The sequence below is a fragment of the Bidens hawaiensis genome, unplaced genomic scaffold, assembly GCF_021521415.1.
Source record: "Bidens hawaiensis isolate Kalapana, Puna unplaced genomic scaffold, B.hawaiensis_p1.1 tig00012287_1, whole genome shotgun sequence".
NCBI classification, from domain to species: domain Eukaryota; kingdom Viridiplantae; phylum Streptophyta; class Magnoliopsida; order Asterales; family Asteraceae; genus Bidens; species Bidens hawaiensis.
In genome coordinates, this window is record NW_027492001.1 from 338,780 (window position 1) to 356,785 (window position 18,006).

An 18,006-nucleotide genomic window follows, 5' to 3' on the forward strand; every position below is an offset into this window, starting at 1 on the left:
CTATATAATTGCATACGATTGGAGGCCTCACGTTGCTCCCCACCTCCTCTCGTATCACTAGATTGCCCCATTTTAAAATGATGACCTCTTATTGATTTGGGTTTTTTAAAATAAATTCGCGGGTCAAATGGGTCTCATTTGGATCCTTCAAACCCGGAAATCATATAACCCGATCATTAACATTCTGATCCCTAATCATCCTTCCCATCTCACTCGTCTCCGTAAACCCTAATTTCTTGAGCACCACCTGCAACTCCTGTGCGGATATACCATCTCCATCTTCATCAAACACCTTGAACGCCTAGGTCAGATCCTCGAACACAACATCAACGTTTTGCATTGTGTAGCTGCTGCTTTAAATTTGTATGCAAACCTAATGTGTTAAGTTTTCTAGGCTTTGGTGCTTTTAATACTTAGCTAACTGTTATAAATTTAAACTGAGAGTTTCCTCTGTTGTTTTTTTAGGTGTTATACATAGACCCGTTATACCCAACAGAAGTTATTAGCTGTCGGTGAAGAAATTGCCTGTGTAACTAAATTTGTATAAGTAATTTTAAAAATTCTGCTATGCTATATATTTATGTTTGGATCAAGTAGCCTAAACATGTTAGTGGGCTAAATTACTTGATCTGTATTTGGGTGAGTTAGTTGTAAGTTTTGTTGTTTTATAATTTTAGTTGAAGAATATAAATGTTGTTAAGTTTGTTTTGTACTGGTTTATGTAACAGATGTACCACGTCTCAAATCGGGCTTTTTATTAAACCTGATAGAGCGGTTAACGGGATCTTTGGATTTGGTCAAAGCGGGTTGTCGGTAATTTCACAGCTTTCTGCACAAGGAACCGCTCCTAATGCATTCTCTCATTGTCTTATTGGAGGTGATAATGGCGGGGGTATTTTGGTCATTGGTTAAATAGTGGAGCCACATATGGTCTATACTCCAATTATCCAATCACAGTTAGTTTTCTTCAGTTATAATGGCACTTTTGTATATGCATTGGTATGGTTCGGATAATATAAATTTACATTTTTTCAGGCCACATTATAATGTGAACTTGGAGAGTATTTCTGTCAATGGTCAAACATTATCCATGACCCGTCACTTTTCGCCTTATCGGATGACGACCATGGTGGAACAATAATCGACTCGGGAACAACTCTGGCATACCTTGCTAAAGACGCTCTTAAACCGTTTGTGGATGCTGTAAGTTGAATAGGTCAAAGTCGGGTTTTGGAGTTGACTAATGGTCAAACCATAATGTTGGTATCTATTTGTTTTATGCAGATCTCACAATCGGTTTCACAATCTGTACAGCCGCTTATAAATAAGGAAGAGAAGTGTTATATAATTACCTCAAGGTTTCTCTTCTATACCCATTATATCTTAGCTATATAATATAATCATTTAACTAATAATCAGCTAATAAGACCAATGATATAATCAAGTTTTTAATGTTATTTTCAGTGTCTCGGACTTATTTCCGCCTGTAAGTTTCCACTTTGCGGGCGGCGCTTCAATGCATTTAAAATCTCAGGACTACCTTATTCGGCGGAGTTCTATGGTATATTACATGAGATTTCTGTTGTTGATGTTGTGAAGAAGAATACACTTGATGATATTATTGTATGAATTTAATTTGCTGTCACATTTGTAAAAAAAAATAAATAAAGGTGGTTGGATTATAGAGTTCAAATATTATGAATTCATGTTGCAGGTGGTGCTTCCATCAGAAGACAAAGTTGCAGCATTCAAGCCACAATTAATAAGATCAAAGAAGCTCTGGGCAGGGCGATATTAATTACAACACCTGCGCTTTTGTTCCTGGGAAATCCGAGATCAATGTGAAGAAATAGTATGAGAAATTGTCGGCGGATATCTATGAAATCGAGGCTGGCTATTTAACCTCCTCCTCGTCTGAACATGACTTAGAGGAAGATCACGGCTTCGGTATCTTTAGGAAAAGGCCTACAAAGTTTAGATCTTTGGATCATGAGAGGTGAAAGGGCGTGCCATGGACCGAAGAAGAACATAGGTAAGACTCAAGTTTATGTTTTAACTTTTTTGGACTAATAGGTGGTTTAGAAATCTGCTAAATAAATATAAACGCTTTTCTTTGGAGTTTGTTGGTGTAACAAAAGAACTAGCGAACTCATGCAAGTTCTGACAACCTGTCAACCTTTTGGAGTTCGCTGGAGTCCCAAACGTAGCGAACTCTACAGAGTTTTTCACTAAACTCTATGGAGTTCGTTCATCACTCACATGGTAGCGAACTGTTTAGAAGAAGAATAAACTCCAAAATAATGCCTAGAAATATTTAGCTCAATCCTGACTATCTACTAATCTAAAAAAAATGTTTTCTTTCTAAATTATACATGCTATTTAGCACGATCTCTTAAAGATTCAATTTTGGTTAAAAATTTGATCTTTTTATAGGATATTCTTGATGGGTCTTCAACTTCATGGAAAAGGGGATTGGAAAAGTATTTCACGTAACTTTGTGATGACAAAAACACCAACTCAAGTAGCAAGTCATGCTCAAAAATATTATGCAAGACAACATGAAGATGGAGAAGAGAGAAGAAGGCCTAGCATCCATGATATTACAATGGCCAATCTCTCACAAAAGACAACCCCTCCTGTGAGATCTTCTTTGCAGCGCATTGCTACTTATTAGGGATTCTTTTTGCAAAAAGCTACAAAATGGTTCCACCTTCAGTAAATTGGGATAATATTGATTCGTCTGCAAGGCATTCGCAAATGGATTTCTCTGTACAGGTACTTCTTACTCAGTTTCTAGGTTAACAGGATTTTATTTGACAGGAATTAAATATGACTGTCGAAGCATGAAATGAATCTGACCTGATCCATGACGATGTTTCCACGGATTTCGAGATGAACGAACCACGCCTTTATCTTCTTCTCCGGTTGCTTGAGATCTGCAATGGCTTTTTGGGGGTGTGGAGGTGACTGCTAAGAAATCTCAAGGATCTCTTGTTTACAGACACAAAAATAAATGATGGCAGCTCTTACTGAGCATCCCCCAGTTAGGGTTACCTCCACAAAACCCCCTCAGCCCAATAACATTGTATTAGTCCGTATAATAAAATAAGCCAAACATAATAAATTTAGGGTCGTAAAACCGGGTTTAGTACCATACCCCTACAATGACAAATTGACAATAATGTTAAACCATTAGTTAATATTGACACCATTTGTCGTTGCTTATGGGCAGAGTGCAATATGCTCCCTGGAGGATGTTCAGATAACTAATCTTTGGTTTCTTCGTATGCATCGGTTCTTGCAATAGGCTGATAATTAGATGTATCTGTTCCCTTTTCTTCTATAATAAATCAGTGATGGCATTCATTGGCGTTACTCTATATGTAAAATTAATCAGATATATGAGTTAATAATTATCCATTTGAATATGAATTTTGAGTTCTTTTGGTCTCTGTTCGTTTGAATATGAATATTGATTTTTTTTTAATTTTTTTTTTGTCTTAAATTCTAAATCTGATAATTTGATTTGGCTGTAATTAATAATAAAGTATTTCGAGTTTTTTTTTATATTTAGAATTTGGATATCCAGTTTAATATCCAAATCCATATATGAAGTTTCGGGTATCTGAAGTTTTGGATATCCGAAATTTTGGATAGCGGATTTCTATACAAGGCATCTGAATGCCCTTTGTTGAAAACAAACAAATATAAATGAACACAAGAGAACAAATATAAAACATGAAGTATATTTATTTAATGTTTCATTAAAAAATGAACATAAACAAACATAAATGGATCAAATGTCTAAGTATATAAATTATGAACAAATATAACAAACTTATTTATAATAAATTAAATTAATGACAAAATGATAAAAAAAACAAAAACCTAAATAAACGTGCGTAACATGCGGGCAACATCCAATTCCACAATCACACTCAGCTATATATGTTTTAGTATCTATCTTTACAGTTCAAAATAATACAAACTTTTATCATATAAAATCATCTTTGCATTTAGTCCCAAATATATACTGCAAATTATTTCATAACAAATTGCTTTAAAAAATACAGTTCGTTTTTACATAAACAATCCTAAAATATGATATTAAACATAATATTATTAACAATAATTGAGTCATTTAAATTATTACAAATATAACATTACTATATTTAAAAAAATATAAACATGATACTTGTCGAAGCATGAAATGAATCTGACCTGATCCATGACGATGTTTCCACGGATTTCGAGATGAACGAACCACGACTTGATCTTCTTCTTCGATTGCTTGAGACCTGCAATGGTTTTTCGGGGGTGTGGAGGTGACTGCTAAGAAATCTCAAAGATCTCTTGTTTACAGACACAAAAAAAGTGGTGGTGGCTCTTATTGAGCATGACCCCATAATAAGGAGGTGGAGATCACCTTATATAGAGAGCCTCATGGCCACCATCATGGTACCCTAATGGGCCTAGCCCAGTTAGGGTTACCTCCACAAAACCCCCTCAGGCCAATAACATTGTATTAGTCCATGTAATAAAATAAGCCAAACATAATAAATTTAGGGTCGTAAAACCGGGTTTAGTACCATACCCCTACAAGCCCCCCAAGTCCAGCGTTGCTCCTGGGCGCGCAAGCGTCTAGGTGGAGCGCTGGACTTTATGAGGTGTGTTAGGCCATGAGGCGGTTTTTTCCCTTTTCTTCGGCCTTGTCTTTATTGTCTTTGAGTTTTGGGAGGTTTTCTTCATGATGGTGACATGTTGTGGTCTTTATGATAATGATGGTGCCCTGGCATGAATAAGATATAGCACGCATCATAACAATAGTGGCGCGAGGCCTGATAAAAGGTAGAGCGCACATCTCGATAATAATGTAACATAACTTGCGCGCGAGGCAGCTTACGAGTTATGAGAATAATAAAGCCTGCGCGCGAGGCGACTTACGAGCTATAAGAATAATAAAGCCTGCGCGTGAGGCGACTTACGAGCTATAAGAATAATAAAGCCTGCGCGCGTGGCGACTTACGAGCTATAAGAATAATAAAAGCCTGCGCGCGTGGCGACTTACGAGCTATAAGAATAATAAGCCTGCGCGCGTGGCGACTTACGAGCTATAAGAGAGCTAGTAGACCATGAATAGTCCAAGTTCTGAGATGAAGCTCCACATATATGCTTGCTTCTTTCTCGGGGTGTAAACCGGAGAGAAAACCTTTAGTGTACTTGGGGATTATGGTGGGGATAACTTGGTGTATTCGAAGTTTGGAAACCAAACATGGAAAAAAATCAAGAAAAGATTGACAAAATGGAAAACTAGCATGCTCTCCATTGGGCTAGATCCAGTATTATCACTTTAGTTCTTGGTTGGGTTGGAGTTTATTATTTATCTTTATTTCATGTGCTGGTAAAGATTAGAAATATATTAGAACGAATAAGGTTTTAGTTACTGTATCTTGGAGATATATACTGATATCTTTTATGACTGATATGTTTTTTGTTCTTGCAGCTTTGAAGCTTTTTGAGATTGCCCCTCCTACTAGAGAAACCGAGGATAAGCTTGCCTCTTTCTTCCTTATTAACGAAGAGGAGAGGACGTTTTGCTACCAATCGGGTCTTCAAGAACCATCTCCTTCCGCGAGTTCCGTTATGTCTGGTAAAAATGTTTTGAGGTGTTAGTAGGAAATTTATAGATACTGACCTGTGCATTTGTAGGTAAGCCTGCTCCCGCTTTTGCTCTTGACGACATTGATAGCATGGTATCCACTCGAAGCACTATCAAGAAGGAACCTGTTTCTAGCTCCATCCCTCGTCCAGAAGGTAGTCGAGCGAAAGGCTCTAAGAAACGAAAGAGCCAAGAGACCAGCGAGTCCATTCCTGTGCACGACGTTGATTTCCATGATGCTATGAGTAAGACTCAGCAGGTATCTTTTCAGTCTATCATGATCTCCTATATAATTTATATTGAGGATTCTTTATCCTTGTAAGGCCTTGAGTTTCTTTCCTCCCGGTTTTCTGCCATGAGCCTTGAACTTCATGAAGCCCACGCTCGCATCTCTGAACTGATGAAGATAGGGACCACAAAGACCATTCTTCTTGATAAGAAGATCAAAGAGCTGGACGACGTGAAACTGAAGCTGTCAATGGCCAAGAAGGAAGCTGAATGCTTGGTAAAGGTTTATGAGGCTATGAAGGGGGCGAAGAAGTCTGTTGATGTTTCCGTATTTCAATCCCGGCTCAGGATGACTAAAGAAGCGAAAGAAGCTGGTCTGGACACTCCCTTCTGGGATATAGCTGGTTGGGAGAGGGTCTTGACTGAGCTTAATGGGGAAACGGTGGAGGAAGCTGGTCCGAGCGGAGCGGAGAAGGTTGCGGAGGAGGCAGTGGATCTGGCGATCAAGGGAGCGGTGAAGGCGGTTGGTGATGCTGATCAATTGGGCAGTGATGGCGGTAAAGAAAAATCTTGAGCCCAATTTTTAAGGTTTATGATGTTTGGTGGTTTGTGATGGGTTGTAATGGTTGTTTGAACAATTTACTTTTTCTGTCTTGAACAATAGTATGCTTAGGATATTAGGATACATGGGTGGAGGGATCTTGGCTTTTCAAGACGAAACCTAGTGTTTACCTTCTTACTTTCCTGCACTTATGATTAGTAATAATATAATCTTTTGGCTTTAAGTATTGTGTTTAGTAACTTACAAGTTTTAGTTAGAATATTACATGTCTTTAATTTTTTGAAATAAGTTATTGTTTTGAATAATGTATCTTCAAAACATGCTTCTTGAGTACTTTGAGAATTATAGTCTCAGAAAAAGTATCTTTTTAGACTTCGTATTGAAATATCCCGAGGATCATATATCCTGAACATAAAAATACTTTTATGTTTTAGAAAACATAATCAAAAAGACTTGTTAGAAATTGATATAAAATATCTTAAGGATAATATATCCTTATGCCTTGTGTGAGTTATCACAGTCAAACCAAAAGATCATACCTTGAAATATAAATTAAATAATAGAACTAAGTGTAAGGAGTACCTTCATGGAGATCATTTATAAATCTAGTTAGATTACATATGATGTCCCCATTTGTTGAGTTTTTTGAAGTATCATGTTTCTGGAATTTTGCTAAGTCAAAAATAACTTTGTAATATCTCTCCATTTAGTGATTGTTCGATCTTAGATCTGTCAAAACAAAGTTAGATAATCCTGGCGATAAAGCCCATTTACCGGCGATAAAGCCTTTGTACTGGCGACTAGGCCTTTACTTGAGAGACATGAAAATGTCTAAGCTTGAGATAATACTGGGGAAAGTCCCAAACGTACGGGCATGTCAATGCCAAAACTTGAGATAACATGAAAATGTTATAAACCTTAGATAACATAAAAATGTTATAAACCGTATGTGTGACACGTCTGCCACTTATCTTAAGGATTCAGTATATAGCCAACAACAAACGGATTATCAGCTGGTCTGGTCTGCCTGCCTCGAACTATATCTGAATCATCGTGCGCTCCAGGCGTTCGTTGGAAAGGTGAAGACCTTTAAACCTTAGAAGATATCCAATATATCTTATTCATGCGCTCCAGGCGTTCGTTGGAAAGGTGAAGACCTTTAAACCTTAGAAGATATCCAAGATATCTTAATCGTGCGCTCCAGGCGTTCGTTGGAAAGGTGAAAACCTTTAAACCTTAGGAGATATCAGGGATATCTAATTCGTGTGTGAGGTGATCAGCCTCTGACTGTTGTGAAGATAACATATCCTTGGGATAACTGCAAAACACTAAACTCTTGATGAGGGGCGGGTGTTAGCCTGGCTAACACCCCTCCGATGCTTAAGTCAGTAAAATTGATAATAAAAATTTAAATATGTAATAATAGATGAGGGGTCATACCTTTATCCTAAATTATTGAGGATACGAACATACCAGTCAAGGATACTAGAAAAAATATGCCTTAAGATGGATAGCATTCCAAGCTCTTGGTATAGGAACACCTTCCATAGTGATTAACCTGTAGGCCCCTTTCCTAATTATGAATCGATCAAGTAAGGACCTTCCCACTTTGGAGCTAGCTTTCCATCTGCTGGGTTAGTGGTATTCTGAAATGCCTTTCTTAACACCATATCTCCTACTTGAAATCTTCGAATCCGAATATTCTTGTTGTAGGACTTGGCTATTCTTTGTTGGTATGCTGCCATTCTGATCCTGGCGAGATCTCTGAGTTCATCAATGGTATCCAGGTCTTCAACAAGGCTTTGGTTGTTGGACTCAGTATCTTGGATGTTGGTTCTTGCTGTGGGGATCACCATCTCTGTAGGGATAACAGCTTCGGCCCCAAACACCAAGGAGAAAGGTGTTTGTCCCGTTGCATTTTTTGAAGTGGTTCTATTAGCCCAAAGAACAAATGGTAGTTCTTTAGCCCATTTTCCTTTCTTGGATCCCAATTTCTTCTTTAAATTGTTGATGATGATCTTGTTACTTGAATTTGCTTGACCATTGGCTTGAGGAAGTACTGGAATTGATGTCACCATTTTGATTCCCCAACTTTCACAAAAGTTGGTTGTTCTACTACCGATGAACTGTGATCCATTGTCACAGACAATCTCTGCCACGATACCAAATCTTGTTAGGATATTGCGTTTGATGAATGAGATCACATCCTTTTCTTTAACTTGGACAAATGCCTCTGCTTCGATCCACTTGGAGAAGTAATCTGTCATAGCCAGTGTTAGGGCACGGATTTCCGGTATCCTCAGGAAACATTATTCAGAGCAAATTCGGGATGCGGTATCGTCAAAGGTAACAGGTATCCTAATTACATTATATATCTAACACTATCTTTTCTACTTTCCATGTTTACCAGGTCAATGACGGTTGCTTGATCACCCGAAGACTCGCACCTGCTGTTATTAGAACATGGCCAATAAGGAAAAATGCTGATTAACAGATTTAACGGCTACCGCAGTTTCCTTAAATATAGGCCATATTGTTAGCTTTTTATTTTTGTATAAATAGAGCTCAAAACCGGATCAATAACACACACTCTAGACACACGAGACTACTAGTACTTGCATTCTCTGTAATCACGATCAAGTTTGAGCTCCACCATTGTAATCACCTTTGTTATTAATAAACCGGTGGTGATAGTTTTCACCGCCCGAGGTTTTTTGCTTGTTATCCTAAGGATAACAGGTTTTTTCCTCGCAACAAATCCTTTTGTTCAAGCACTTTTACTTTCATTTTATGCAAGCACCTAGTCCCGATTACTAATTTGGTTACGAAATTACCATCGTCAATTTTTGACCAAAACAATTTGGCGCCCACCGTGGGGCTAACGGTGCTTTAATCCATTAATTCCATTTATTTCATTCACCTTCATTCTCTTTACAATGGCCTCACAACCAAAAACCAGTTGAGTCTCTGCTCCGATGGTCACTACAGCTACAAGTGACAACCCAGGACCTCCACCACTGCCGAAGAAAAATACTCAGCCCAGAGGAGAAATTCCACCATTCGTGGGGTCCTCCACACGGATAGACCCGGTTATTTCTAACAATGATATTTTTGCTTTGATGAAACAGGTCAAAGTGCACATGGAGGAGCAAGAGAAGACCAACTCAAGGCTATTCAAGGAGATTGAAGGAATCAAGAAGAAGCCAGGGCATGAGGCCACTCCAATCATGCCCAGGGTCCTTGATTTTGATTCTCCAGGATCTTCTATCCTTCAGAATCCCAAATCCTTGGGGACATAATCAGCAAGGATTCCACCACAGCAGCAATCAGGATACTGGGGAGCTTTTCCTTCGGTATCCATGGAGTTACCCAGACCAACAAGGCCAGGGTCCGTCAGCATGCAGCCTCGCTCAACCATGTCAGCCGGCATATTTTCATCAGAGTCCCCTATGATGTCCTCAGAAGTGCATGTTGGAGATGACATCCCTATGCAGGCACCACCTTATCCTGAGGATACCATCAATGGAAGAATTAACCATTCTGGCTTATGATACCAGAGACCTAACCAAGATCCTGGTAACAGTTTACTTAATTCTAATTTATACACTAACCATGGATCTGTGCAGGACAAGGGGATATCCCCCGATATAGCCAGGGAATTACAGAAAATGAAGGACATGATCTCCAGTTTCCGGGATAATCCGCCCCATAGCTGAAGTTCTAGCGGGCAGTCACAAACTTTCTAGGTTTACTTGGCCCACATGCGACGTGGAGATCCCCAGGAAATTCCAGACGCCAACATGAAACTTTATGACGGCACTACGGATCCTGAGGAGCATGTGGCTCAATACAGGGAGAGGATGGAGCTCAACCCTATCCCCGCAGAAACAAAGAAGCCTCTCTATGTAAAGGGTTTGGTTCAACACTGACAGGGCCGACCCTCAAATGGTTATTAAGTATTCCTTCCAATATTATCACTTCCTTTGCTCATTTAATTAACTTGTTTAATAATCAATTTTCTTGTAGTAGATCTTTTAAAAAAATGACAGGTGATTTATATAGAATTGTTCAGTATAACAATGAATCCCTAAGGGATTACATAATCAGATTTAGTAGGGAAGCTTTGGAAATCCCCAACCTCGACATGGCAGCTGCTATTGAAGCCTTCAAGATGGGGCTTAGGAAGGATTCTCCTTTCTATGACGACCTCGTCATGACTCCATGCAGGAATCTTGACGAAGTCAGAAACAGGGCACTAAGATACATTCGGCTGGAGGATGACAAGAAGGCTCATGGAAACTTGGTTATCCCGAAATACGAATCTACCAACAGGAAGTCCGACTCTCTACAAAAGTTCTTCAGACCGAAGCCTTATTCCAAGCAGGATAATCCCAAGATCAATGCTGTGGAAGAAGACGAAGACGACGAAGAATATCCTAAAATATCTGAATATTGCTTTAACCTTGATATTGGTGGTGTAATTTGTGCCATGCAGGAATTAGGTGACAAGGCCAGACGGCCTAAGAAGAATGAGAAGCCTAGATCAAACAAAGACAAGTCAAACTGGTGTGCATTCCATGAAGACTTTGGCCATCGCACTGATGATTGTATAGCACTTCGGAAGGAAATAGGATACCTTCTCAGCAAAGGACACCTGAAGGAACTATTTGAAAAAAACAAGAACAAAAGCCAGGATCTTGTCAAGATACCTGAAAGGGCACCTTCTCCACCACCCGGAGCTAAGGTGGTATCCTCCATCTCAGGAGGATCTGACATCTGCGGAACCTCGTATTCAGCTGCTAAGAAACGTTCCAGAGAAACAAAAATGGACAACGGAGAAAGACCTCTCCGTACTTCCACATTGACGACTCAAAGAATCATATCCTTCGATGAGGAAGATAGATGTGACCTTATGGATCCCAACCATGACGGTTTGGTAATTACTTTATGTATAGCTAACTGTTTTGTGCGCAGGATACTCGTCGATGGAGGAAGCTCTGTGAACATTATCCAGATGGAGACCTTGAAGAAAATGGATATCCCAGAAACAGAGATTATCCCGAAATCCTCAGTTCTTGTCGGATTCAGTGGCAAAACCAAGAACACCTTGGGAGAAATCAAACTTCCAATATATATTGAGGGAACTAACTCCCTACAAAAGTTTTGCGTTATTGACTCTTTATCTTGTTGTAATGTGATTTTAAGCAGGCCCTGGATCCACAGCATGAAGGCAGTACCCTCGACCTACCATCAGTGAGTGAAACTCCCAAGTCCCTGGGGAGTCATCAAAATTGAAAGTGATCAGCAAGATGCCAAGGAATGTTATGCTTCATCAATGAAGTGGACTACAAAGCCTACTCAAGCATAGTAATTACAGAAACAACCGGGGAAGGTCCTGCAAGCAAGAGAGCAGGATGTAAAGGAAGTATCTTTGGATCCTCAGGATACTGAAGTCAAAGTATTGTTGGGAACAAGTATTCCTGAGGATATTGAGATAGAATTGATATCCTTTCTAAAGAAAAGAGCTTCTACCTTCGCCTGGAAACATGAAGATATGACAGGTATATCTAAATCTATTATCACTCATAAACTTGGTATAGACAAATCTTTTAGGCCAGTACATCAAAAGCGACGGAAGTTTGCTCCTGAGAGAAACGCTATCATACAAGAAGAAGTGTAGAAGCTACTCAAAACCAAGATGATAAGGGAGGTCCAATATCCTAAATGGTTGGCCAATCTAGTTGTTGTCCAGAAGAAAAATGGAAAATGGAGAGTGTGTGTGGACTTCACATACCTGAATAAGGCCTGTCCAAAAGACCCATTCCCACTCCCGCACATTGACTCAATGGTGGATGCAACTGCTGGCCACGAACTGCTAACCTTCATGGACGGATCCTCAGGATTTCAACAGATTCAAATGGAGCCTTCAGATCAAGAAGACACAGCCTTCATGACTCCCACAGGTATATACTGTTATACTGCAATGCCTTTTGGACTTAAAAATGCAGGTGCAACATATCAGAGGCTCGTCAACATGATGTTCAAAGACCAACTGGGGGACACAATGGAAGTCTACATAGATGACATGGTGATAAAGTCAAAGAAGGCCGAGGATCATCTGAGAGACTTGGAAACAACATTTGATATCCTGGATGAATACAACATGAAGTTGAATCCAGCCAAGTGTCACTTTGAGGTCAAAGCAGGGAAATTCCTGGGATACATGGTCACCAAAAGAGGGATAGAAGCAAGCCCAGAGCAGATCAAGGCTATCTTGGATATCAAATCACCAAGAAATGTCAAAGATGTCCAAAGATTAACCGGAAGAATAGCTGCTCTCAACAGATTCTTCTCAAGATCTTCAGAGAAGTGTAAAGACTTCTATGATATCCTGAGGAAGAATCAAATGTTCGAATGGGGAGAGAAGCAAGAAAGGGCATTGGTATCCTTGAAGGAATACTTATCCTCAGCACCACTCCTGATGAAGCCAATTGATGGTGAGCCATTATCCCTGTACCTAGCCGTTTCCGGGAGTGCAATCAGTGTTGTCTTGGTCAAGGATCATGAAGGTCAACAACATCCAATATACTATGTAAGTAAAAGCCTACTAGATGCTGAATCCATGTATTCTTATCTTGAAAAGTTAATTTTAGCACTTATAATGGCTTCAACTAAACTTAGACATTACTTTGAAACTCACACTATACATGTAAAGACTAACTATCCTATCAAAGCTGTTTTGAGAAAACCAGAGATGTCAAGTAGGATGGCAAAGTGGGCTGTGAAACTCAGTGCATATGATATATTGTATGAGCCGAGAACGGCTATCAAGTCTCAAGCACTTACCGACTTTGTGGCTGATTTTAGCCAGGATATAATCGAAGAAGTTGAAAAAGAAGTTCAGCAATTGGAAATCAAGGAAAGTTGGACCTTACATTCTGACGGTGCCTCCAACATAAGAGGAACAGGTTTAGGTATCCTGCTAAAATCGCCACAGGGGGACACTATACCTCTATCAATAACTTGTAAATTTCAGGCTACTAATAATGAGGCTGAATATGAGGCCTTAATAGCTGGTTTGCAATTAGCTAAGGATATGAAGGTCAGGTATCTTCAAGTTTATGTTGATTCTTTGTTATTAGCTAACCATTTCAATGGCTCTTATGCAGCGAATGCAGAAAACTTTGCAAAATATTTAGAAATAGTTAAGAAATTAGCTATTTGCTTCGAAACATTTGATATAATACAAGTACCAAGGGAAGAGAACACTGAAGCAGATGCCTTAGCAAATTTAGCATCGGCTCTCAAGATACCGAATGATATCAAGTTACCCATCATTCATATCTTGACTCCTGCAACAAAGGAAAACTATGAAATCATGGAGACTTCAGAAACTAAAAATGATCCAGTATCCTGGACCCGTCCCATAATACGGTATCTTCAGGATAACGAGATCCCAAAAGAAGAAAATCCCAGAGCGTTCCGAATGAAGGTAACCCAGTTTATCCTAAATAATGTGTTGTACAAAAAATCACTTGCAGGTCAATACTTGAGATGCTTGGAATATCAAGAAGCACAAGAAGTTCTCAAGGATATACATGAAGGTGATTGTGGAAACCACACTGGGGGCAGGGCCTTAGCATCCAAGATACTAAGGACAGGATACTTCTGGCCAACAATGAAAAGAGATGCAATGGATTTCTCCAACAAGTGTGATACTTGCAAAGACATAGCAACATATATCCTATCATCCAGCTGAACCATTACATCCTATCATCTCCCCATGGCCATTTATGAAGTGGGGAATGGAGATTGTGGGAAAGCTGCCCAAGGCTCCTGGTGGAAAAGTCTTTATGCTAGCCATGACGGATTACTTCTCCAAGTGGATCGAAGCAGAGGCATTTGTTCAAGTCAAAGAAAAGGATATGATCTCATTCATCAAACGCAACATCTTAACAAGAATCGGTATCCCAGCAGAGATTGTTTGTGACAATGGATCACAATTCATCAGAAAAAGAACAACCAACTTCTATGAAAGTTAGGGAATCAAGATGGTGACCTCAACTCCAGTACATCCTCAAGCTAATGGTCAAGCAGAATCCAGTAACAAGATCATCATCAACAATCTAAAGAAGAAATTGGGATCCAAGAAAGGGAAATGGGCTGAAGAACTACCATTTGTTCTTTGGGCTGATAGGACCACCTCGAAAAATGCAACGGGACAAACACCTTTCTCTTTGGTGTTTGGGGCCGAAGCCGTTATTCCTACAGAAATGGTTATTCCCACAGCAAGAACTAGCATCCAAGATACTGAAACCAATAACCAAAGCCTCACTGAAGACTTGGATACCATCGATGAACTCAGAGATCTCGCCAGGATTAGAATGGCAGCATACCAACAAAGAATAGCCAAGTCTTACAACAAGAATATCAGGGTTCAAAGGTTCCAAGTAGGAGATATGGTATTAAGAAAGGCATTCCAGAATACCACTAACCCAGCAGATGGAAAGCTAGCTCCAAAGTGGGAAGGCCCTTACTTAATCGATTCAGAAGCAGGTAAAGGGGCCTACAGGTTAATCACTATGGAAGGTGTTCCTATACCAAGAGCCTGGAACGCTATCCACCTCAAGGCGTATTTCTGTTAGTATACTTAACTAGTATGTTGGTATCCTCAAGAGGAAGGTATGTTTCCTTATCTATTCTTACATTTTTTAACTCTATTATATCTAAATCAAGTTTACTGACTTAAGCATCGGAGGGGTGTTAGCCAGGCTAACACCCACCCCTTATCAAGAGCTTAGTGTTTTGCAGTTATCCTAAGAATATGTTGTCTCAACAACAGTCAAAGGCTGATCACATCCCAAATGAATATGATATCCCTGATATCCCTCAAGGTTTAAAGGTCTTCACCTTTCCAACGAACGCCAGGGGCGCACGAATAAGATATCCCGGATATCTCAAACGGTTTAAAGGTCTTCACCTTTCTAACGACGCCTGGAGCGCACGATGATTCGGGTATAGTTCGAGGCAGGCTGACCAGACCAGCTGACAATCCGTCTATTGTTGGCTATATACCGAATCCTTAAGATAAGTGGTAGACGTGTCACACAAACGGTTTATAACATTTTCATGTTATCTAAGGTTTATAACACTTTCGTGTTATCTAAAGTCTTGGCATAATCATGCCCATGCGTTTGGAACCTTCCCCAGTTTTATCTCAAGCTTAGACATTTTCATGTCTCTTAAGTAAAGGCCTAGTCGCCAGTTAAAAGGCTTTATCGCCAGTTAATGGGCCTTGTCGCCAGAATTGTCTAACTTTGTTTCGACAGAATGCTAAGAAGGTTACTAAATTGTTTTTTAATTTAACAAAATCCCAGAAGATTGATACTTAAAAAGATCAACGATTAGGGACATCACATGTAAGCCCATTAGATTTATGAATGATCTCCACAAAGGTACCCTTTACACTTAGTTTTATCACTCGATTTATATTTCAAGATATGATCTTTTGGTTTGATTGTGATAACTTGTAACATCCTAAAATTTTAATGATGAATAAAGGAAGTTATGTTTAGTGATTTCGCGTAATTGATTAATGTCGGGGAAGGAGCGGGTCTTGGACTTGGATTAATTGAGATGGGTTAAATGAGAATGGGATTTCAGGGATATAAATACCCCCAAAATCCCAAAATATCTTCATTTTCCCCCACTCTCCTACACACACACACCAAGCACACCCAAAACCGCCGCCGGCCGGGCCGAGAAAGAAGGAAGGATCGAGCGAGGTCCGGGAGAGAGAAAGATTAGTGGTGATACCAAGATAAACGAGATCCAAACAAGCTCAAAAGGTATGATTCTTGATCTTGGAAGTTTAAAGATCCGAGCTTTTAGTGTATAAACGACCGAAAATGGTCGGGAAGTGTAGTGGGTGGTATTGAACCTTAACAAGGGTGTTAAAATCGCCCGAAATGTTGATCAGAAACCGAAACAGCGGACATCTGGGCAACTTCGCCTTCATCTGGGCAACTTCGCCTTCAAGCGATGAACTTCGCCTGCAAGCTAAGTTCGCCTGATGAACTTCGCCTGCAAGCTAAGTTCGCCTGATGACAAGTTCGCCTGAGGTTTAAGTTCGCCTGATGATAAGTTCGCCTGAGGTTTAACTTCGCCTAAAGCTAAGTTCGCTTGAGGTTTAACTTCGCCTAAAGCTAAGTTCGCCTGAGGTTTAACTTCGCCTAAAGCTAAGTTTGCCTGAGGTTTAACTTCGCCTAAAGCTAAGTTCGCCTGAGGTTTAACTTCGCCTAAAGCTAAGTTCGCCTGAGGTTTAACTTCGCCTAAAGCCAAGTTCGTTTAGAAAATAAATTTAAAATCTAATGAAAAATGTGTTAAGACAGTTAATGGAAATAAAATTTTTCCAAGCTGACCTGGCAGCTCGACCCCAGCCAGGGGCTCTGCCCCTTGGACCCTGCTAGGGGCTGCCGCCCCTAGACCCCGCTGCCAGGGGCGCTGCCCCCGGACCCTCGTTCGTTGTGGGTCATATAAAGATAGAGATACATTATGAGAAGTGATAGTTAATTGATACGTATACTTGTTATACAGTCAGCCGTGCACAACTGAAGAAAGGGATTACGATTAACGGTGAACGTAACCGTGTTCAGGTGAGTTTCTAGCCCCATTCATGTGTTACGTTTTCGGGGCTGTGTGCATACTCAATATGTTTGTTAATACACTTATCCTAAGAGATAAGTGTATGCCTTATGTGGATAATGTGAAATGTATGAATGATTGCTTGATGGTACGTGAACGATCTTCGGATATTGCACGTACTGTCAGGTTGTAACGCTAAGTTAAGGTAAGTATGATATGTATGCTTATGTGTATGAATGTGATAAAGTTAATAAAAGAAGGAAAGGATGGTTGTATGGTTACGAAAAGGGTACCGAGCCCTAATAATACTCGAGGTACGATGTATGGTTGTATGGTAACGAAGAGGGAATCGAACCCTACTAATATTCGAGAACTAGGGAACCGAACCCTACTAATATTCGAGGAAAGAGGGAAACCGAGCCCTAATAATACTCGTGGAAAGAGGGAAACCGAGCCCTAATAATACTCGAGGAAAGAGGGTACCGAGCCCTAATAATACTCGAGGAAGGAGGGTACCGAGCCCTAATAATACTCGAGGAAGGAGGGTACCGAGCCCTAATAATACTCGAGGAAGGAGGGTACCGAGCCTTAATAATACTCGAGGAATGTAGGGCGTAATGCTCTTTATAATGTAAGATATGAAAGTAAGTTAATACAAAAGAAAGTATGAAAGTAAGAAAGTAAGGAAGTATGAAAGTATGAATGAAAGAATATAATGTTATGTGAATGGTATGATTATGTGATTATCTAGAACTCACTCAGCGTAGCTGACTTTTAGTATGCACGCAGGTGAGTAGGATGAGGCAGCTCGCTTGAGGAGACACGTGGCACTGAACAAGAGTCTGGCATCTGAAGACTTATGATGTTTTAATTTTAATGTTTTAATGTGAAAAACAAAGGATGTTTTGAGACA

At 39.8% G+C, this 18,006-nt stretch overlaps 1 long non-coding RNA gene across 1 annotated transcript; it reads left to right on the forward strand.

The window, feature by feature from the left end:
* The first annotated feature begins 1,097 nt into the window (after nucleotides 1-1,097).
* Nucleotides 1,098-1,562, forward strand: LOC143540654 (uncharacterized). Its single transcript, XR_013136625.1, has 3 exons — nucleotides 1,098-1,203; nucleotides 1,285-1,358; nucleotides 1,465-1,562. It is a non-coding gene; the product is annotated as an uncharacterized LOC143540654 (long non-coding RNA).
* The last annotated feature ends 16,444 nt before the right edge of the window (nucleotides 1,563-18,006 follow it).